This window comes from Equus asinus, chromosome X (genome assembly GCF_041296235.1).
Source record: "Equus asinus isolate D_3611 breed Donkey chromosome X, EquAss-T2T_v2, whole genome shotgun sequence".
In the NCBI taxonomy this organism is placed as follows: domain Eukaryota; kingdom Metazoa; phylum Chordata; class Mammalia; order Perissodactyla; family Equidae; genus Equus; species Equus asinus.
The window spans coordinates 57,320,195-57,343,278 of NC_091820.1; the positions used below are offsets into that span (position 1 = coordinate 57,320,195).

The 23,084-nt window shown below is 46.7% G+C and overlaps 1 protein-coding gene across 6 annotated transcripts in view; it reads left to right on the plus strand.

Annotated features, from left to right (window-relative positions):
• NHSL2 (NHS like 2) overlaps positions 1 to 23,084 on the plus strand; it is a 233,413-nt gene that overhangs the window by 137,468 nt on the left and 72,861 nt on the right. The window lies entirely within an intron of this gene.

Below are 23,084 nucleotides of genomic sequence, written 5' to 3' on the forward strand. Positions count from 1 at the left end.
TGTTTTATCATTTATAAAATGGATTAGCACAGTATTACATGTATATTGTTTATACATAAATATACATATGTTGGGGATAGGCTCAAAAATACTTGGAGACCACAGCGGGTGGGAAGCAAACTGGCAGGCTGTTGGCAGCCTGTGGACTACAGATAGGTTGGGCTGGGCCAGCAGAGAGGTTTCCTGGGTTGGAGGTTGAGTGCCTTGGGGACTGGGGTGCGGGGCAGGCCGTGTGCATGCTCCAGTTCTCCACCACTGCTTATAGCTTCTCCCAGCCTACTTCACAAATTTCCCTGCCCTTCCAGACCTTCGAAGGCATGTGCATTTCCAACCCTGGCCAGCCTTCCTTTTGCCAGTCTCTAGAGACCCTTCTACTCTGGAACTTGGTGCTAGTCTATCCACAGGGGCAAGTGTATTCCACAGGTGCTAGTCTATTCCCCTGTGTGTGGGAAAAACCGAGGCCTGCAAGCCCCCTGAGTGCAGTGGCTGGGCTTGTGTCTCCTGTGACCAGAACGATGCCTAGAACAGAATGGGTGCTCAGATCCTCCAAGAACGCACTTGTTGACTAATTTCAGTGCATAGAATAATCCTTTTCTGAATGTCTGAGCTGAGAGGACCCTCAGAGAGCAATTAGGTCCATATATTTCACTACCCAAGTGGGAACTAAATGGGGCTCAGAAAGGCCCATGACCCACCCAAGATCATGAAGCATCCAACTAGCACTCTGTCCCGGGTGCGAGCCTGTCTGCTTAGCCTCTGGGATGTATGCTCATTTATGATCAGGTCTTGACTGGTTCTACTCCCTTGGCCTTGGCCTTGGCCTGCTACTCATCAGCACCAACTCTCAGAAGGCGCTCTGGCTTTCTTACTGGGGCGGGGACCAAAGAAGAAAACATGCCCCAAATCACAATTCTGCAGCCTCCTGCCTTCCCTAAACCCACTTTCTATATATCAGCCTCCCAGCTTCCTTGGATGTTTAATGGCATCACCACCCTTCTACTCACTTATGCCCCAAATACGAAGTGTTCATCTCCCCTCCAGTGAGAGCATACTATGTATCAGATGCTTTTTTTAAAAATAAACTTTTTATGGACGATTAACATACACACCAAAAAGTGCACGCATCAAAAGTACACAACAAAAAGTGCACACATTGATGAATGATCACGAAGTGAACACACCCATGTTCCCCCTACCCAGGTCAAGACATTGAGCCTGGCCAGGACTACAGAAGCACTGCTCAAAACACTTCTTTAACCTTCATTGCAGATCTTCTCACAACAGCCCCTGAACTACAACAGGCGTGAGTAGTTCAATCCACTTTACAGATACTGAATTATTTTTCTTTAAACCAATTTTTTAATTCAGCCTTGAATACTCAGTAAATTACACATTTTATGCCCTAGTTTTTCCTCTAGTTATTATTAGAGTCTATATGCATTAGGATAAATACATGACTATTAAACTTATTTTTTATATTTTTTTATCGAGGTAACACTTGTCTACAACATTATATAAACTTCAGATGTACATCATTATATTACTATTCCTGTGTAGATTACATCATGTTCACCACCCAAAGACTAATTACCATCCATCACCACACATATGTGCCTAACAACCCTTTTCGCCCTCCTCCCCCCCCTTCCCCTCTCGTAACCACCAATCCAATCTCTGTCTCGATGTGTTTGTTTGTTGTTGTTTTTGTCTTCTATTTATGAGTGAGATCATATGGTATTTCACTTTCTCCCTTTGAGTTATTTCACTGAGCATAATACCCTCAAGGTCCATCCACGTTGTCACAAATGGCCGGATTTCATCATTTCTTATGGCTGAGTAGTATTCCATTGTGTATAAATACCACATCTTCTTTATCCATTCGTCCCTTGATGGGCACCTAGGTTGCTTCCAAGTCTTAGCTCTTGTGAATAATGCTGAGATGAACGTAGGGGTGCATATGTCTTTACGCATTCATGTTTTCATGTTCTTTGGATAAATACCCAGCAGTGGGATAACTGGATGGTATGGTAGTTCTTGTCTTAATTTTTGAAGAATCTCCATACTGTTTTCCATAGTGGCTGCACCAGTTTGCATTCCCACCAGCAGTGTATGAGGGTCCCCTTTTCTCCACATCCTCTCCAACATTTGTTATTTCTTGTCTTGTTAATTATAGCCATTCTGATGGGCCTAAGGTGATATCTCATTGTAGTTTTGATTTGCATTTCCCTGATAATTAGTGATGTTCAACATCTTTTCATATGCCTATTGGTCGTCAGTGTATCTTCTTTGGAAAAATGTCTGTTCAGATCTTTTGCCCAATTTTTAATTGGGTTGTTAGTTTTGTTGTTGTTGAGATATATGAGTTCTCTTTATATTTTGGATAATAACCCCTTATCGGATGTATGGTTTGCAAATATCTTCTCCCAATTGTTAGGTTGTCTTTTCATTTTTTTTTTTTAAATTTTATTATTTCCTTTTTCTCCCCAAAGCCCCCCGGTACATAGTTGTATATTCTTCGTTGTGGGTCCTTCTAGTTGTGGCATGTGGGACGCTGCCCCAGCGTGGTCTGATGAGCAGTGCCATGTCCGCGCCCAGGATTCGAACCAACGAAACACTGGGCTGCCTGCAGCGGAGCGCGCGAACTTAACCACTCGGCCACGGGGCCAGCCCCGGTTGTCTTTTCATTTTGTTGATGGTTTCCTTTGCTGTGCAGAAGCTTTTTAGTTTGATGTAGCCCCATTTGTTTATTTTTCTACTGTTTCCCTTGTCTGGTCAGAAATGATACTTGAAAAATATGCTGCTAAGACTAATGTTCAAGAGTGTGCTGCCTATGTTTTCTTCTGGAATTTTTGTGGTTTCAGGTCTTACATTGAGGTCTTTAATCAATTTTGAGTTAATTTTTGTGTATGGTGTAAGATAATGGTGTACTGTCATTCTTTTGCATGTGGCTGTCCAGTTTTCCCAACACCATTTATTGAGGAGACTTTCCTTTCTCCATTGTATGTTCTTGGCTCCCTTGTTGAAAATTAGCTGTCCATAGATGTGTGGGTTTATGTCTGGGATCTCGATTCTGTTCCATTCATCTATGTGTCTGTTTTTGTGCCAGTACCATGCTGTTTTGGTTACTATAGCTTTGTAGTATATTTTGAAATGAGAGAGTGTGATGCTGCCTCCAGCTTTGTTCTTTTTTCTCAGGATTGCTTTGGCTATCCAGGTTCTTTTGTTGTTACATATAAATTTTAGGATTCTTGGTTCTATTTCTGTGAAAAATGTCATTGGAACTTTGATAGGGATTGCACTGAATCTATAGATTGCTTTAGGAAGTATGGACACTTTAACTATGTTAATTCTTCCAATCCAAGAGCATGGAATATCTTTCCATTTCTTTGTGTCTTCTTTGATTTCTTTCAGCAATGTTTTATAGTTTTCAGCATACAGGTCCTTCACCTCTTTGATTAAGTTTATTCCTAGGTATTTTATTCTGTTTGTTGCAATTGTAAGTAGGATTGTATTCTTAATTTCTCTTTCTGCTCTTCGTTGTTGTGTATAGGAACACAACTGATTTTTGTATGTTGGTTTTGTATCCTGCAACTTGACCGTATTCGTTTATTATTTCTAAAACTTTTTTAGTGGATTCTTTAGGTGTTTCTGTATATAAAACCATGTCATCTGCAAATACTGACAGTTTAACTTCTTCCTTTCCATTTTGGATCTCTTTTATTTCTTTTTCTTGCCTTATTGCTCTGGCTAGGACTTCCAATACTATGTTAAATAAGAGCAGTAAAAGTGGGCCTCCTTGTCTAGTTCCTGTTCTTACAGGGATAGCTTTCAGTTTTTCTCCATTGAGAATGATATTAGCTGTGAGTTTGTCATATATGGCCTTTAGTATGTCAAGGTACTTTCCTTCTATAACCATTTTATCCAGTTTTTATCATAAATGGATGCTGTTTCTTATCAAATACTTTCTCTGCAGCTATTGAGGTGATCATGTGATTTTTATTCTTCATGTTGTTAATGCAGTGTATCATGTTTATTGATTTGCAGATGTTGCACCATCCCTGCATCCCTGGAATAAATCCCACTTGACCATGGTGTATGATCTTTTTAACGTATTGTTGTATTCAATTTGCTAGTATTTTGTTGAGGATTTTTGTATTGATGTTCATCAGTGATATTGGCCTATAATTTTCTTTTTTCGTGTTGTCCTTGTCTGGTTTTGGTATCAGGGTAACGTTGGCTTTGTAGAATGAGTTAGGGAGCTTTCCCTCCTTTGGAAGAGTTTGAGAAGGATAGGTATTAACTCTTTTTCAAATGTTTGGTAGAATTCACCAGGGAAGCTGTCTGGTCCTGGACTTTTTTTCTTGGGGAGGTTTTTGATTACTGTTTTGATCTCCTTACTGGTGATTGATCTATTCAAATTCTCTATTTCTTCTTGATTTGGTTTTGGAAGGTTGTATGATTCTAAGAGTTTATCCATTTATTCTAGATTATCCAATTTGGTCACGTATAGCTTTTTGTACTATTCTCTTATCATCTTTTGTATTTCTGAGGTGTCCATTGTAATGTCTCCTCTTTCGTTTCTGATTTTATTTATTTGAGCCTTCTCTCTTTTTTTCTTGGTGAGTCTAGCTGAAGGTTTGTCAATTTTGTTTATCCTTTCAAAGATCCAACTCTTAATTTCATTGATTTTTTCGTCTCTATTTCATTTATTTCTGCTCTGATTTTTATTATTTCCTTGCTTCTGCTAATATTGGGCTTTGCTTGTTCTTCTTTTTCCAGTTCCTTTAGGTGCACTGTTAGATGGTTTATTTGAGATTTTTCTTGTTTGTTGAGGTAGGCCTGTATTGCTATAAATTTCCCTCTTAGAATCACTTTTGCTGTATCCCATAGATTTTGGCATGTCATATCTTCATTTTCATTTGTCTCCAGGTATTTTTTTATTTCTCTTTTGATTTCTTCTTTGATCGAGTTGTTGTTCAATAGCATTTTGTTTAATCTCCACATATTTGTGGCTTTTCTGTTTTTCTTCCTGTAGTTGATTTCTAGTTTCATACCATTGTGGTCAGAAAAGATGCCTGGTATTATTTCATTCTTCTTAAGTTTATTGAGACTTGTTTTGTGGCCTAATATGTGATCTATCCTGGAGATTGTTCCATGTGTGTTTGGAAAGAATATGTATTCTGCAGTTTTTGGATGGAATGTTCTGTATATATCTACTAAGTCCATCTGGTCAAATGTGTCATTTAGGGCCAGTGTTTCCTTATTGATCTTCTGTTTGGATGATCTATCCATTGGTGTAAGTGGAGTGTTAAAGTCCCCTACTATTATTGTGTTCCTGTCTATTTCTCCTTTTATGTCTGTTAATAATTGCTTTATATATTTAGGTGTTCCTATGTTGGGTGCATAGATATTTACAAGTGTTATATCCTCTTGTTGGATGGTTCCCTTTATCATTATGTAGTGCCCTTCTTTGTCTCTTGTTGCAGTTTTTGTTTTAAACTCTGTTTTGTCTGATGTAAGTGGCTTTCTTTTCTTTGCCATTTGCAGAGTATCTTTTTCCATCCCTTCACTTTCAGTTTGTGTGTGTCTTTAGGTCTGAAGTGTGTCTCCTGTATGCAACATATATATGGGTCTTGTTTTTTTATCCAATAAGCTGCCCTATGCCTTTTGATTGGAGCACTTAGTCCATTGACATTTCAAGTAGCTATTGATAAGAGTATACTTATTGCCATTTGCTTACTTTTTTTCTGGGTGTTTTAGTAGTTCTTCTCTGTTCCTTTCTTCTTCTCTTGTTCTCTTCCATTGTGGTTTGATGGTCTTCTTTAGTATTATGTTTGGGTTCCTTTCTCTTAATTTTTTGTTTATTTATTATGGGTTTCTGGTTTGTGATTACCATGAGGTTCATAAATAATAACCTACGTATATAGCAATCTATATTAAGTTGATGGTCTCCTAAGTTTGACCTCTTGCTAAAAGCTCTACTCTTTTACTCCTCTCCTCCCACATTTTATGTTTTTGACATCATATCTAACTTCTTTTTTTGTGCATGTGTACCCATTACCGTCTTATCATGGAAATAATTTTAGTACTTTTGTGTTCTGACCTTCATAGGTCTGCTACCTTTACTGTATATTTGCCTTTACCAGTGATTTTATTGCTTTTTGGGGATAATTTTCTTATTCCTATTGGTGGTTTTCTCTTTTCCACTTAAATAGTTCCCTTTAGCATTTCCTATAAGCCTGGTTTCTTGGTGATAAACTCCTTTAATTTTTGCTTGTCTGGGAGACTCTTTTTCTCTCCTTACATTCTGAATGATAACCTTGCTGGGTAGAGTATTCTTGGCTGTAGGCTTTTTCCCTTCAGCACTTTAGGTATATTGTGCCACTCCCTTCTAGCCTGTAAAGTTTCTGCTGAGAAGTCAACTGACAGACTTATGGGGTTTCCTTTGTGTGTAACTTGTTGCCTTTCTCTTGTGGCTTTTAGGATTCTCTCTTTATCTTTAATTCTTGACATTTTAATTATAGCATGTTTTGGTGTAGGCCTCTTTGGGTTTATCTTGTTTGGTGCTCTCTGTGCTTCCTGTACCTGGATGTCTGTTTCCTTCCTTAGGTTAGGAACGTTTTCAGCTATTATTTCTTCAAATAGATTCTCTGCCCCTTTGTCTCGCTCTTCTTCTGGGACACCTATAATATGGATGTTATCCCAGAGGTCCCTTAGACTGTCTTCGTTCTTTTTAATCATGACTATTAAACTTAAAAAGATCATCCATGTATATCTAAAATTCCCTCTTGTACCATTACCACATGTACCACTAGCAAAATATGTACCCCACTTTGGGGACATTGTACTGTACCATGGGAATAAACACAAGGAGAAATCTGTTTACGTTTGGGAAGATGAGAAAAGGCTTGAAGCAGGACAAGAGGCATATGCAATGGACCTGACATCTGTGCAGAGGATATGGCCATGTGGACGTGAGTTTGCTTCTAGCTGCAGGGCTAAGAGAAAGCTGCATGGAGGAGGAGGCTGGGTCTTGAGATATGAGTGTGACTTTCCACAGCAGAGATGGAGGTGGAAGGAAAAGCATTTCAGGCAGAAGGGATAGAAAATGAAGAGCACTTCTTTTGGTATTTCAAGCTCGAGGGGCTGTGACTGATGCACAATTGGAAAGTGTCTCCAGGATGGGGTGCTGAGTGAACTGCCAAGGGCCAGCTCCTGGTAGGCTGAAGTCAGAGCTGGAGCTGTGTATTAGAATTCACTTCTCCTTATGGAACTTAGACCTAGAGATGCCCCACATCAGGATAGAGTGTGTGCAGGTCATGGCAGATAGGACCAGCAGAGTGCAAAAGAACTGGGCTTGGAGTCACCTAATTTAGGGCTCTAGTCCCAACCATGCCACTTACCAGCTCCACCTCCTTTCCTCATCTCCATTTCCTCATCTGCAGAATGGGGCCTAATAATCTGCATATCACAAGGTGCTTTTGAGGACTAAGTGAGAGCATGACTAACGTGACAAGCTGTCTCTGTCCCATCTCTTGGGATCTTTGGGAAAGTCTGGAGATAGTGTCGCCTGCTCCATTTCTCTCTTCCCCCCCGCCTCCCCCAGCCCTGAGTACAGCTGGACATGGCTGATGAGGTGACAGCAATGAGCCTTAAGCATTTTCACTTTGTGGAAATGGACCCCAGAGTTGCTTATTTCAGGCCTCAGACTTCTCTGTCCCCTCTCCTGGTTTGTCTAAGGCACCAAATTGGGTGAAGGGCTGGCAGAACAGTCAGGCCTGGCCAGCGTTCCTCAATAGATGGCTGCTTCTGGCCTGGCTTGGCTTTCATACATGCCAGAAAGAAGCCCTTTCCTCCCCAAGCTCCACATGAGGACACCACAGGGGGTCTAGCCCCCTCCCAAAGCCACTGCACCTCCTGTACTGAGCACAGTGCTCAGAGCAAAGGGTAGCTGACTTCCTAGCACCTTTCTACAGGCAGTGATTTTGCGTCAGTGGACCCATCAGAACAGCTCCCACCAACACCACACTCAGCCTGGATGTCCACCCTGATAAGTAGGAAGGGGCAAGAACATTTTGAGAAGACTCTTAAGTTAGTGGGGGCACAAGGGCCAAGCATGTAGAGCTTTTGGAGGGATTATCAGGGAGCAAAGGAGAGGTAGGAGGAAGAGGAGGAGGGAAGGTCTGCATGGGCAGGGTAGCTTGGCACATGCTGATTGACCAACAACATTGAGACATCCTCTGTGCCAGGCCCTGTGCAGGGCAGACTCAAAGACCCAAATTCTAACCCGACCCTCAAAGAACTCAGAGGTGACTGGGGCAGAGAAGATTCATGAACACGTGGAAGATTTCTAACAATTCCAGGACATCTATATTTAGGGACAAGTGAGAGGCTCAGAGAGCCAGAGCTAAAGGTACCCAGAGGAGAGAGTGAGCCCTGCAGACTGGGGATGGTTGAGGAGAGGCTTTCAGGGGGTGATGGGGTTTGAGCTGAAGCTTGAGGAGCTGTAGGATTTGGGAACAGTAGGGAGAGACTGTGAGAAGGGGATGAGAAGCACTTTCTAGCAAGCACCTACTATGTGCTGGTGCCCCTTAGCTAACGGAAATCTCACAATAGCCTACAAGGTAGATGTTTCCATCCCCCATTACACAGATGAGGAAAATCGAGGCTGGGGAGGTTAAGTAACTTTGCAAGTTCACACAAGTAGAAATGGCAGAGTAGGGATTTGAATCCGGATTTCTCTGACTACAAAGCCTTTCCCGGATTGCTTTACCTGGAGTGACAAAGGACAAGGTACAGAATAGAATGATTGGCCCATAGATTGAAGGGGCAGAGGGGTTTATTTCAGGGAATAAAGAGAGAGAAGGTGAAGAGGTCAGATGGGGCCGGTTCTAAGTATAGGCTAGAGAACATGGAGTTGACCCTTTAGACAAAGGACCATTAGAAGGTTCCGAGCAATGGACTGATATGATTCAGTTTATGTTTGTAAAAGCTCATTCTGGCTGCTGCGTGAAGAATAGATTTTAAGATGCAGGAGTGGAAGCAGGGAGCCCAGGGAAGAAGATGTTCCCTGCAATGGGCCTAGGGACGGATCCTGATAGCTGGGATCAGGATGAGGAAGTGGAGGTGATGCTGAGAAGTGATTGAATATGAGGCAGTTCTAAGGAACAACTTACAGGACTCAGTAAATGGATAGGGGAGGGAGATGAAAGTGTGAAAGATAAAGTCTAAAAGCATTCTCCATCCACTGTAGATGATAAAGAGGGATATGGTAGAGAAGGTACTGAGTTTGGAGATAGACAGACAGGGGCCCAAATCCTGGCTGCCCCCTGTACTAGTTAGGTTCATTTAGTCAAAAAGGAGTATGTGACCCCCAGCAGCAAACAGAGCAGAGAGGCCCGATGAGAAAAGATGCTAAAGCATCTACTGTCTGTGGCCATGGGGACACTGGTGACTGGGTGAGGGAAGCTTCAGAGGGAGAGGAGGAGGGGCTGGGGCTGCAGTGGGGCCAACAGAGAGGAAGAGGTGAGGACGTGGGACACAGGGTGTAGAATCCCCTTTTGAGAAGCTCAGGTGAGAAGAAGAGAGAAAGGAATGATGAGGCAGAGGGGATGCAGGGAGAAAGGAGAGGTTCTGTGTCTGCTGTTCTCTTTTGTTGGTTTTTCTCCTCTGGGAGCGACCTGAGCCACATGTATAGGTCCAGTGGAGGAAGCCAGTGGGGACCCTGACCAAGCTGCCTCTCCTCTCTTAGCCTCCGTTTAGGTATCTATAAAGTGGGTTAAACGAATCATATCTACTGGACAGGGCTGCTGTGAGAAGATCTACAATGATGATTTATGCCCGTTCCTATGCAAGCTTCCTCATCTGCTCCCTGGGAATATAATCTGGGGTCCCAGATGCACAGCATAGTTGAGGTCAATTTTGTTTTGACTTTCAAGGTGTCTCATACATTTTAGAACCATCTCAAGATGTCATGGTTCTATCTCTTCTAGCCTCTCTAAGCTTTTATAGTCCGTGTTTACACCTTGAACCTCCCAAGACTCATATCTAGGACCCATCACAAGTGGATAAGAGGGCGGAGACCAAATGTTCCCCAAACTTCACCTTCAAGGTTTTTGCCATGTTCATAAGTCTTCAAGATTTTTACCATATTCATAAATCTGTTTGTTTTCCCAAGATGCTTCATTCTTGGCCCCTCACACTTGCTCTGGGACCTCTATTTTCTAAGCCCTCTTTTCTGGCTTCTGGTAGGTCCCCTTGAAGGCCTCTTGCCACCAAAGCCCAAGCATGGATCACACCAATCTGTGACTTCTCTGTGTGATTATCTGTCTCCCCCACTAGGCTGGGGAACCTCAAAGTCAGTCTCTGCCTCCCTCTGTCTGGCATGGAGGTGGAGCTTAAGAGATGTGTGTGAAATTGTTGAAGAAAACTGAAGAGAGGCAAGAGAGGTTCCTAGCAGGGGTAATATTCCAAATATTTAACAGTGTGCCCTTCCCCTCCCTGTGTCTGGCCAACTCTTCTTCATCCTTCATGATCCAGTCCAAGTGTCACCTCCTCTGGGAATGTGTCTCCAAACCTTCCAGACTAAAGCTTTCTCTTTGATGCTCCCACAACATGTGAATCCTTTCCTTGGTATAGCAGTGATCACACTGTACTGTCATGGTCTGTGGGTGTGTTGGTCACCCCTCCTAGATGGTGACCTACACCTCTGCATCCCCAACACCTAGCACGAGACCTGCCTGGCCAGAGCAGATCCCTGGGAACTGTTGAAAGAATGACTAAATAACTGGGTGGGAGAGTGGATGTGTGGACGGATGGCTCCCACTTTAGACCTCTTGCTCCAAAGTCAGAAAGCTCTCCTTTCTGGGTGGCACGGTGCCCCAAATCTGCCAGGCTGAGGTCCTATCCCAACCTGCGCCCGCAGTGTTCTGTGGCCATGATTGTGATAGACAGGCCCCCTGTCTCTGTGAGCATGAGTCTGATGACATCAGCGTTGGGCAGTAGCACAACTCTGCTAAGTAAGTGAAGTCACTCGAGACTGTCTAGCTTTGGCAGAGTTGATTCCAGGAGCCATGGCCCTTCCTCGCTGCCAGGCTATTGGGGCTGGAATGAGCTGCTGAGCCAGCACAACCTGCCCCATGTCACTTATCCCACAGGGCTGCAGCACTTGCAGTGAGCAGCTGCAAGAGCTGCGCACGCACACATGCGCACGTGCACGAGTGAGTGTGGGGCGGGGGGAGAGAGCGCCCGTGGATTTACAGTGGGACTCATGGAAGGAGCCCTCTCATTGGCTGCCGGGGGTCCCAGTTCCAGTCAGTGAGCCTCTGGGCTGCCAGCTCTGCTGTCCCCCGGGAAGGCAAAGCAGGAGAGGGAGGGGAGGAGTGAGGCTTCAGGTGTGTCTGACAGGGAGGCAGGTATGCCTGGTGGCCACACTGGGCATGCAAGAGGAATCTGGCTTGTTAGCTCCAAGCCTGCAACCTGGCAGCCTCATGCTTTGCCCAAATTTTCCCAGTTCTCTGTCAGGACTGGAGCCCAGAGTCCACTGGCAGCTGTCACTTACAGAGCTGGATCCGTTCACCAGTGGAGCAGGGAGCTATGTCACTTAGAATGCCTGGGTAGCACATTCCTCCACTGGTCCCTGTCACACTCCTGGATTAGGCTCTGTTATTGGCCCCTCGCTCCTGCGAGCTCCAGCTTCTGCAGACGGAGGAGCGAGCAAGCGGCAGCAGAAATGACAGCACTGAGAGCAGAGGCAGCCAGGGACAGTGAGGGCGGGTGGGGCGGGTCTCCGAGGGCGCCTGTGCTGGCCCTGTCTGCAGAGGCAGATGAGGTGGGGGCCACACTCAGGGCTCACTAGGGTTCTCCTGGAACCTGGGCTGCTCAACCTGAGTGGAGCACTAAGCAAGGGGAAGGGGGGAGGGAGAGGGAGGGAGAGACAAGGAAGGGAGGGAGGGAGGGAGAGAGGGAGAGAGAGAGAAAGAGAGAGAGAGAGAGAGAGAGAGAGGCTGAGAGAAGCTCCTAGCAGGCTGTAGTCCAAGTGAGAGGGTCAGGTCTGGACAATTGTGTGCCAGGGGCACAAGTGGGATTTGGATGAGCCATGTGTGTGAGAAGCAAAGCTGAGGTGATGTAAGCACCTGGGGAGGAGCACAGGCAGAGGAGGAGGGGGAGGGGGAGGAGGAGGAGGAGGAGGAAAAGGAGGAGGAGGAGGAGGCGGCGGCGGCAGCCACGGGGCGGCTGCCAGTCCAGAACAGAATGATGGGCAACTCTCACCACAAGCAACCGAGGAGTAAGAGCCAAAGCAGGATGCATTCAGCAACAGGTACTCTCTTCCCTTCCCTCCTTTTTCCGGGGCTCCTACAGCCAGGGCCTCCCCAGCTGCAGCCGCGGGGCCCCTGACCCTTGGCGTGACTTGCAGGGGCTGGCAGGGGGCGGGGAGAAAGCCCGAGGGAAATGCGGGTGAACTCCCAGTTCCCCTGCTCCTGCGCCAGCCTGAATTGCATAAGTCAGAGCTCCCTGAGCTGGCAGGGGCTGGCCTCTTTGCCAGCAACCCCATGTAGCCTCTGGAGGGTGGCTGGAGCACCAGGGAAGTGAGCAACGTGCTGTGGTCCGAAGTTTATTGCTAGGACTGTGCTTTCTGTCTGGATCCAGTAGGCAGAGACCTGGAACCATGCATGGCTTATCCTTTACAAGCCTCCTTTGTTATTCAAACCTTCATCTCCCCCAGCACCCACACCCACCCTGCACTGTACACCTACACCTCTCTCCTAGCTCTACCTCATATGCTGCATGCACAGAATGATCCAGACGAATCTGTTTCTTGCTGTGTAATGCCCTGCCCCCACCTCCTGCCCCAGTCCCCGCAGGGAGCTCTCCTCACTGCATGGATGAGAGGAGCATGTGCCAGCCTTGAGCTTGTTGCCCTCCTACCCTGGGCGGCCCTGCTTCACCTCTTGGCCCTCTCCAGACCTGGACTCAAGGGTGCTAGCATAGTTCTCACCGACAACCCCTTCCTGGATGCTGATGGTATGGAAATCAGGGAGACAGAATCTGGAGACAACTTTCCCTAGTTCGCCTTCCCAGGCAGTGCGAGAGCAATGTGGACGCAACTTCTCTCGTCTTATTCACCTTCCCCCTACTGTTAACTCTTTTCCCTCCTGCCTACCCCTTGGCCACTGGGAAGCACCTTTCACTGCTGCCTCAGATCAGGCCACATGCCCTAGGGCCAGGGGTACTTTCCCTGTCCTCCTCCCTCCATCTTGATGGTGCCCCCTCTCCTCAGCACCCCTCCTCACAGAGAAGCCCATGGTTTTCTCTGTACCCATTTGGGAGGCCTTCGTCCGCTGTTCGCCATTCGCTGTTTCGGGCCAGTGGGAAGAAGGGAAAGTTTTTGCCAAGTTTAACTCAAGTTTACCATAAGAAAGGAACAAACAGACTGGTGTCTTGCTGAAATCCGGCAATGCTCAGGCCCAGAGGGTTGCGTCTGCGTTTTCCTGGGGACTTGGCTAGCTGTGTGGTTGAGGGGAGTTGTGCAGAGCCAGCCAATCCTAGGGGCAGCCTTAGAACAGGGGTCTCACAGGGTGTAGGGGAGAGGGAAGATAGAGGAAAGCAGCTTGGGGTGTGCTGGCAGGCAGGGTAACTGCCCCTGGAGCCTGCCTGTCAGAGCAGGGCCTGGTTTGGCCTCCGGGGTGGGCTGAATTTGGGCCCCTGTAGTGGACTGAGCCAACGGCAAAGGTTCTGGGCATTGAAGTTTCTTTGGAATCTTCTGAGGACACACCCTTTTAAGGCCACCATTAGGTGAATGACCCAACCACCACCTCATAGCATCCTACTTCTCTGCCACAGAGCTGGAGGCTCAGGACCCAGTGATATTAAATGGAGATGCTCTGTACAGTCCAGTACAGGAGCTCGAGGATAACTTTCTGCACTTCTGCTGGTGCTATAGCTCAGGACAGTTACTGGCTGCCATTTCATTTCTTGTAAATTGCTCTGCATCTTCAGTGCCAGCTCTAGTCCAGGGCCATCCTGGAGACAGTGGCTACTGGACCAGCTTCTGGCAGCATGAGGAGGTGGCCTCATCACTACTTCTTTTCTCTCCCCCACTCCACCTCCTGACCCACTTCGCCTCCTGGCCCTTGCCTTCCCCCAGCACTGCACCCACTCACTCACCATCCCTAGGCGGTCCCGGAATCCTTGGTTGAACACTCACTCCCACTGGGCTAACTAGAGAAAGACTGGTTAGCCTCCTAGCCCCAGGCTGCCCACAGACTAGTCAAGGAGAGGAGACAAGCACAGGAAACAGTCAGCGTCTAAGGGAGGAGGTGAGGCCCTGATTATGGGAGGTAGGTCTGTCCTGAGGTCACCAGGAAAGCCTTCATAAAGGAAGAAAGCAGCTCTTCCGTTGCCTACCTTTACATTGCAAATGTCCTTTTCCCAGAGCCCTGTCCCAGGCCTGCATTCTCCTGTCACTCTACACCCTCTCCCCTGGTGGTCAAGGCCACACCCTGAGACCACCTCCATGGGCTTGGCCTCCAAATCTCTGGCTCCAGCTCAGAGTAACTTGGTCAGCTGCTCCACGTCCACCTGAATGTCCCACAAGGACCTCATGCACAGCTAAGCACATTTTCTTGCACCACCCTCCACCCCTGCAGAGAAGCTCCACTTTCTCTCTTCCATTTTCTCTATAACGCCACCATCTCTCAGTAACCCTAACTGGAAACCTGGGGGTCATCCTTCACTCTCTCTCCCTCACCTCACAAATTTTCACTCATCCATCCGTCCATCCATCCACTCAACAAGTATTTATTGTCAAGTCTTCCTCTGAGACCTGGGATAAGACCTTCCTCTTATCCCACCGCCAATGTCTGAGTCTAGACGTTTGTTAACTCTGGCCCATTCAGAAGTGGGCTCCCTGCCTCCACCTTCGCCCTTCTCCTGGCCATGCCTAGCACAGCCACCAGAGCCATCTGCCCCTGCACTCCCTTGATATGAACCCAGGCCTTGCTAATTTGAGGAAGGGAGATCAGGACTGCTCCCAAAGTGTGTGCCCCTTGTCCCAGGTGGCCCAGGAGATCATTTGTAGGTGGTATAAAGAAAACTGTTTTTCCATCTCAGAGTTCCGTATATATTTTAATGTGTGTTAGAAAAAAAACATAACTGGTAAATCCAACCCATGGTTTCTCATATATTTTTTATTAGGGCAAATTTAAGTGTTTTAAAAATAAGTCTTTTTTAAATAAAATGGTTAAGTAAATAGTAGTACAAGTGGTACATGGCAATGGAAAAAAGTTGAGAATGTGAGACATGGTTGCCTGAGGTTTGGGAAGCACCAGTTTCTGGGGTAAAGTATGTGTTCCTTAACACAACTGAGAGACCTTCCATGGTCGGTCCCCACCTACTTCTTCACCCTTACCTCCTGTCACTTCCTGTTGAACTTGCTGATCCAGTCATCTTGAATGGCTTTTGGTTTTCCAAATATACCGTGCCCATTCAACACTTCCATGCTTTGACAGATGCACTTCCCTCTACCTGGAACCCCCTTCTAGCCCGCCATCTGCTCTTGGCAATTTCCTAGTCATCCTGAAAAACCCTGATTGGGTGTCACCTCTTCTCTGAAGCCTTCCCTGACTGACTTCCTTCCTCCATACAAGATTAATTAACAGAGTTCATTCTTCCCTACTCTGTACTAATTTGGTAACTTGTACATAATTTTACCACTGCTGGCATTATCTTTTTTTTCAATGTGCTTTTCATCTGTCTTTTTTTTTTTAAATTAAGACTTTAATTTTTAAGAGCAGTTTTAGGTTCACAGTAAAATTGAAAAGAAAGTATGGAGATTTCCCATATACTCCCTGCCTCCACACATGCACAGCCTCCCCAATTATCAACATCCCCCACCAGAGTGGCACGGTTGTTACAGTTGATGAACCTGCATTGACACATCATAATCACCCAGAGTCCATAGTTTACCTTACAGTTCACGCTTAATGTTATATATTCTATGGATTTGGACAAATGTATAATGACATGTATCCATCATTATGGTATCATACAGAGTATTTTCACTGCCCTGAAAAATCCTCTATGCCCCACCTAGTCATCCCTCCCCCACCCCCACATCAACCCCTGGCAACCTCTGATCTTTTTACTGTCTCCGTAGTTTTGCCTTTTCCAGAATGTCATATACTTGGAATCATACAGTATGGAGCCTTTTCAGATGGGCTTCTTTCAGGCATCGTCATTTTTATGGTTATTATTACATGCTTATCTCCCCTGGTAAAATGTGAGCTTTTCGAGGGCAAGGGCTAAAACTTGTTTACCAAAGGGTGGGAAAGAGCCCTTGACCGGGCATTGGAAGGCTTGGGTTCTGATGTCTCTTGCCTGTGAAACAGTAGGGTGATCTTAGGCAAGTCATTCGCCTCTGCTACCTCCATCCTTCAACTATAAAAAGCTACAAATCCCTGAAGGGGATCCCTGGCACAACTCCCCACCCCTGCCCAGGGTGGTTGGAAAGATGTATGAGATAGCTCGGAAAGCTTTTAGAAACTTGAAATTGCTTTTCAAATGAAAAAAGAGTGATTATGATTGCAGGTAGGGGAACACTGTGGGTGTTGCCCTGAGAATGGGACCAGAAGTGAGCCTGGTGTGTTTGGGGGACTGTGGGGAGCAGCCAGTGCAGCCACAAAGTGGATGGAGGTAGCAGTGGGGTAGTCATAGCATGCGGAAGCCCAATGCAACCTTAGAGCATAGGTTGCTTTGACACTGGAAAGCCTTGTCTGCCAGTCTCATGAGTTGGAATTGATTTCTCACCAACTTTCACATCCCCTTTAACCTCTTGAGTAAGTGTAGCCCTGTGGCCCTGAGAATCTGTATGGGGTCGGGGGAGATATGTGCTAGCACCACCCTGACTACACAGCGTATGCATAGCTGTGCACAAATGAGCCATCTATTTGAACTAGTATCCCACAGAGAAGGGAAAACGAACTAACGTCACACACTCTTGTGTGCCAGCACTTTTCATCCACAACTTTACTTGGCCCTCAGAACCACCTCCAGGCAGGGATTGTCGATGCCATTTTACAGATGAGAAAACTGAGACTCAGGGGGAGAGCTGCCCTATGGTCTGATAACAAGGAAATTGCAGAGCCAGGGTTTGAGCTCAAGTCTATCTGACTGTCAAGCTTATGCCTATTGTACCATGCCGTGTGCGTCTCAGCATCTTTGCATCTGTGGCAGGAGTTAGTAACCCTGGAGACCGGGTGTGGTGAAAGGAGGGTTCTGTGGCTCTGTTCTGGTAGAACTAGCAAATCTCTATAGCAACAAAGACTGCGACTCCCAGCCTTGTAGAAGTCCCACCATATGTCTGTTTGATGGCACGTTTGTGTTGTTAAATAATTGAACTCATTGGAGGCTCTATGTTGGGTCCAGAAGCTAGAGCTGAGGATTCCTGAGCTAGCAAGAAAGTGGGAGATTCTTGAATTTAAGCCTAAACCAGGTGTTGAGAGGGGCTTCAGATGCAGAAAGAACTGGTATCATGCTGCTTTCCAACCCCCTACCCCAAGCAGCCACACCAGTGCTATGAGCAAGGTGACCTGTGTTTCAAGATGAAAATCAGTCCACCGTTCTCTTCTCTCTACGTAAATAAAATGAAGAAATCATCTCATTGCATTTGCAAGGCATTTTTGTAGTTGACCTGGCCCTTTCATATTCACAAGTTTACTGAATTCTCAAAATCCTTGATTTCAGTATGATGGATGCTAAAGTGGCAGAGACTTATAAGGGAGTCAAGTGGCCCCTATCCCCCTGGGGGCCTTCCTCCCAAAGACATATTTCCTAACCACACTTAATGAGCCCATTGGAAAGGAGTGAAGAAGTTGGAACCCTAGACTACCAAACAAAATATTCCTGGTGCTCCTCACCTCCCACAACTGAGAGACATGTTGGAGATGGAGGCACAGGCCCTGAGGCTTGAGGCCAATCATGATATTCCCGCATTCCCTGGGCCAGAACTAGAAGGAAGCAAAAAGAGGTATAAAAAATTACAATGGCCACCCTGATGGCAAATAACAGGGGAATGGCTAAGTGAATCTGATGCATCCAACCTGAAGTTTGATGGAGCTGCTAAAGAGCTCATTATGAAGATCGTTGAGCAACGTGGACAATGCTTATAATAAAGTATGACGTACAAAATTGTGTCTATGCTTAGCTTTACAAACGCTGTAGAAACTATGTCTGCACATGAACAAGGACTGGAAGGGAACCGTGGAAAAAGCAAAACTTGATTTATTGTGGGTGGCAGGTTTGTTGGTGAATTTTTCTTTCCCTTAGATTTCTATTAATGTTATAATGTTTGTGCAAAGAAAAATAAAATCCATTAACATATAGAACAATTACACTGGCAAATCATTCTGTCAAGATGAGAGACCAAATCATATGATTTCCCTGAGCCAGCAAACACACTTGAAAGCATAAATGCAAAAGTAGGTGCCTCTTTTTATGGAAAGAGGCAGCCACAGGGAATGGGGGAAAAGTGTGGGGGAAAGGTAGTGTGGGAAGCCCCAGGTTTAAATTCAAGCTCTGACTCTTACTTTGGGTCTTTAGGGGAAGTTATTTCACCCTTTATAGCCTCAGTTTCTTCATCTGCAATGTGAAGATAGTAATAATAATCTCCACCACCTTACAGGGCTATGGTGAGGAACAAATGATGTTGGATGTTTTAAAGGGTCTTGTGAGGTATAAATGCTGCACAGTGTAAAGCCTTATCCTAGTGTACATGCAAACACTTTGAAACAAAAGTATTAGGTGTTGTTTGCCACTGTCCCACCTCAGTTGACAACAAGGCCAAGCTGGGCCTGTGCTGCTGGGTGGCTTCAGGTAGCAGCCACCTTGTCTTCACTGAGCACTAGGCGCCATTGAAATTTGATTAAGCAAGTGAAGCTTTCTAGTTTTAGCTGTGGTTGGGGAATAATAGGGAAAATGTGGGTTTTTATCCTCCTCTAAAAAGCTTAAACTTCATGGAGAGAAGATTAGAACAATTGATAAAGGACATGGCGAAGACTTCCACAGCTACTCAGGGTCTCAGCCAGACTTGGCCACTCACTAGCTGTGTGCCTTTAGGCAAGTGACCTAAGCTCTTGGAGCCTCCGTTTCCTTCTTGGTCTAGTGGGATTAATAGTGCCTACCTCACAGGCTGGTTGTGAGGATGAAATGCGGTACTGTGTGTGAAGCAGCAAGGAGCACAGATGTTCTGCAGTTATTACTGCTTAAAACTGTCAGAGTAGGAGGGGTCTCTAGGGATCACCTGATGCAGGGCTTCTCAACGGGTGCTAAGAGGGGCGTGGAGGGAGTCTTGGAGGAGCACAGTGTGTATATATTATGTTTGCTTGTCAACAATGAAAAGTCTTCCATGAGAAAAGCAGACTTTTTGCCTATCATGGTGGGACCCAGGTATTTTAATAAAGGTGAGATACATACTTGGAAACCACTCATCTCCCATAAGCCCTTCATTTTATAGACCCACAGAAGTAAGGTGATGTGTTCAAGGTCACTCAGCTACCGAGATTAATGTGGGCCACAGTCCAGCTGACCCACCTCCCCACTGCCATCACCACTCCCCAAGAGTTGTCCTTATGCCCTCTGGGATTTCCCCAGCTCCATGGTGGAGACACCCTATGCCACATGGCCATGTCCATGTAGCCATTATCAAGCTGGGAGAAACCAGACAAGGTTCTGACGTTGAGAAGAGGCAAAAATGATGCTTGAGATGACAGGAAAGATGGTCCTGGTAGGGGGTGCTGCACACTGACAGGTCAGCTCTGCATTACCCCTGGGCAGTACTTCCAAACAGTGTGGGCTAACGTGGCCTCCTAAGTGCCATCTGCATCCCTCTGGGATAAATGGTCTTTGATGAAAGCTTCATCCCTCTCAACAGCAGCTTTTCTTTTTAAAAAGTCAATCTCCTGTCAAATTCTCCGAGAGCACAGATGGAGGGGTGTGGGGTCCTGGGAGCAAGATGAGGCTCTCAGCGGCTCCCTGCCATCAGGGTGGAGTGTATTCTCTGAGTCTGGTTTCTGGCATTGGGGAGGGTGGCACAGAGCCACCCCTATGAATTCCTTTTGTGGAATTTGTAGATCTGGAGGTCAGTGGGGGATGCTTTTTAGGCGTTTTAGGCTTGCCTTGGAGAAGATCTACCCCCCTCCCGTGCCACACAGGAGATAAAAGGCACATACCATCTCTAGCACACTCTCCTTTGAAATATTCTGACCCACCCAGCAGGGTGGGACATTGCTACTGCTTCAGGGACCTGGCTTCAGGGGCCTGGCATCTGGGATTTCTGGCTTCCGTGGCTTAGCTTCTCACGCTTTTGCCCTGGCTTTTCTTGCTGAACACTGATGCTTCCACTCTTTCCCTTTCCAGACTCTTGACTATCCCCACCCCTGCACTATGACTGTCTTCCTGGACATCTGTCCCAAACTTTGGTTCTGTCACCAGCTCCTGGTGACAGCTCTCTGGGTGCTTCAGGGCCTGGCTTGGGGGACAGGAACTGTCTGCTCAGGGTAAAGAACAAAATTGGAAAGATTGAGATCTCTTTTGGTGGCCACCCAAGCCAGAGTCCTAATTCACAGAGCCCAAGATCATACTGCTGATTCTGAGGATGAAGATAGTCCCCACCTCCACCATCATCAGGCCTCCAACCCCCCGAACATGAAGTCTGTGTTATGGAAACTGACACACACCAACAATTTCCCAAACTAGAGACAATAGTTTGCCCAGACTCCAGCTAAAATAAGTCAAAAATCTGAGTTGGAGCAACAGAAGACAAATAGTGGCTGAGACTCTGTTTTGTGGAGTCTTCCTATCCCAAACAGTGTGGCTCTGGTCACGCATGATGGCAGCCCCTATCACAGCACCAGCAGTCTGCTCCAGCCCAGAGGGGCCCAGGTAAGAAGTGGCTGCTAAGGGGAATGACGGACTCAGGCCTGTGCGAGACAGGCCAGAAATGTCAGCTTATGGGAGACCAAGCCAAGGGTAGGACCAACAACGTTTTTGAAGGGAGGCCCTCTTAAGCCTTAGGTGGAAGTCCAAGAGGGATACTAGATGGCACAGGCCAGCCTGGTATTGCTTCTATGGAGTCAGGCAGCATTCTGGGCACTTTGCAGATACTAACTCATTCAGTCCACACGACGATCTTATATAGATTTTGTTGTTAGTGCCATCGAGTCAATTCTGACTCCTAGCAACCCTGTGTACAGCAGAGCAGAACCCTGCCTGGTCTTTTTGCACCATCCTTTCACCTTCTAGAGCCATATCAGACAATGCTCCGCTGCTGTTCACAGGGTTTTCATGGCCAAGATATTCAGACATGGGTGGCCAGGTCCTTCTTCCTAGTCTGTCTTAGTCTGGAAACTCCGCTGAAACCTGTCTACCATGGGTGACCCTGCCGGTATTTGAAATACCAGTGGCATAGCTCTCAGCATCACAGCAACACGCAGCCACCACGGTATGACAACCGACAGATGGGTGGTGTGGTTCCCTGATTGGGAAATGAAACAGGCCTGAGGTGGGGAAAGCACCGAATCTTAACCACTGACCACCAATCTATAGATTAGAAAGTATAAATTATATAGCTAGTCTATAGATTAGAAACTGAGGCTCAGAGATGTTAAGTAACTTGCCCAAGGGCACACAGTTGAGACTGAGATTCGAGCTCAGGCAGTGGGGTTCCCAAGTCTGTCTTCTTAGCCAGTATGGTGATCTGCCAACGTGAGGTAGCTAAGACAGTCAGGCTGCCTTTTGCCCTCCACCCACTAGCTGGGCTAAGACTGGACTTCAGTCTCTACCAAGAATTAGTGCGATGGTTCTCACCCTGGAGAGATTTAAGACATTGTCAATGCCTGGGCTCCACCCCTGAGATATTCTGGTTTAATTGGTCTGAGATGAAGTCCAGCCTGCAGGGAGTGCAGAGGGGAGGGGGAACGGAAGTTTTTGTGGAAGCTCCTCCACCTAAAAACACACAGCATCTCTCCATCCTGACAAACATCTAACCCCCAGCCGTAGCTCTGCCTCTGCCTCCAGCTATGGCTCTCTCTTTCCTCTCTGACCACAGCCAGACTTCCTGAGAGGTATCTCCGCTCCCCTGCCATTTCCCTCCTTAACCTGCTGTGGTCTGGCCTCTGGGAAGCCGGCCTTGCCAAGATGACCCCTTTCGTGTTGCCACAGCGAACGTTCACTGCTTGGGCCTCAGCCTACTTGAATTGCTGAATGCAGTTGATGACGTCAACTGGTCCTTGCTCCTAGAAACTACCCCCTCCCAAACTCAGGGACACAACGTATTCTCCTTGTCTGGAAATGTCACCTCAGTCTTTTTAGATGGCTTTTTGTACCATGCCATACAAATGTGTTCTGAAGGTGGGGCCTCCAGAGACCCACAGCCCTGCCCCTGCCCTCAAGGAGACGAGAGTCTTGTCAGTATAGGAGGTTCTCAGCGCCCTCGAGGCAACAGGGTGGTTCCTCCAGGGGAGGCCCCCAACTCCTTCCCTCAAGCTGCTTCCCCATCTCTCTGCACCTCTGGCAAAAACAGGAAAGAGAACCAAGCTCTGGCTAGGTCTCTTTTCAGTCTGTGAGCAAGAACCCATGATGCCTCTCTTCCAATTAGAAGACAGTTATTGGGACAAGGCACGATCCGTCCGCCTGTGTTCATTTTGCCAGTATGGTCATGGAATCCCTTTGTGACAAGCTTCTGGAACATGTGACTTGTTTCTTGGGCCCTTGTCCTTCTAAACACACAGAAACAAATTTGAACAAGATATGTTTTAAAGGTTTTACAGCCAGCAATTCTCTCACGCTTTGTGCCCTAGGAATTAGGCTTTGCTGGAATCTGCAATATGCTGGCGGGGTGGAGGTGGGAGAAGCAGTGAGGAAGGTTGGCAGGGTTCTCCACCTGATGCCGTGGAGAGCAAGGCTGGACTCCGAATCTCACTACTCGCTGGATGTTGCAGCTTGGGAAACCCCTTTCCCCCTGTGAGCCTCAGTTTCCTCCCCTCTTACTGGAAGTCGTCATCATTAGCTCCTCTGTCGTGGTGAGGATG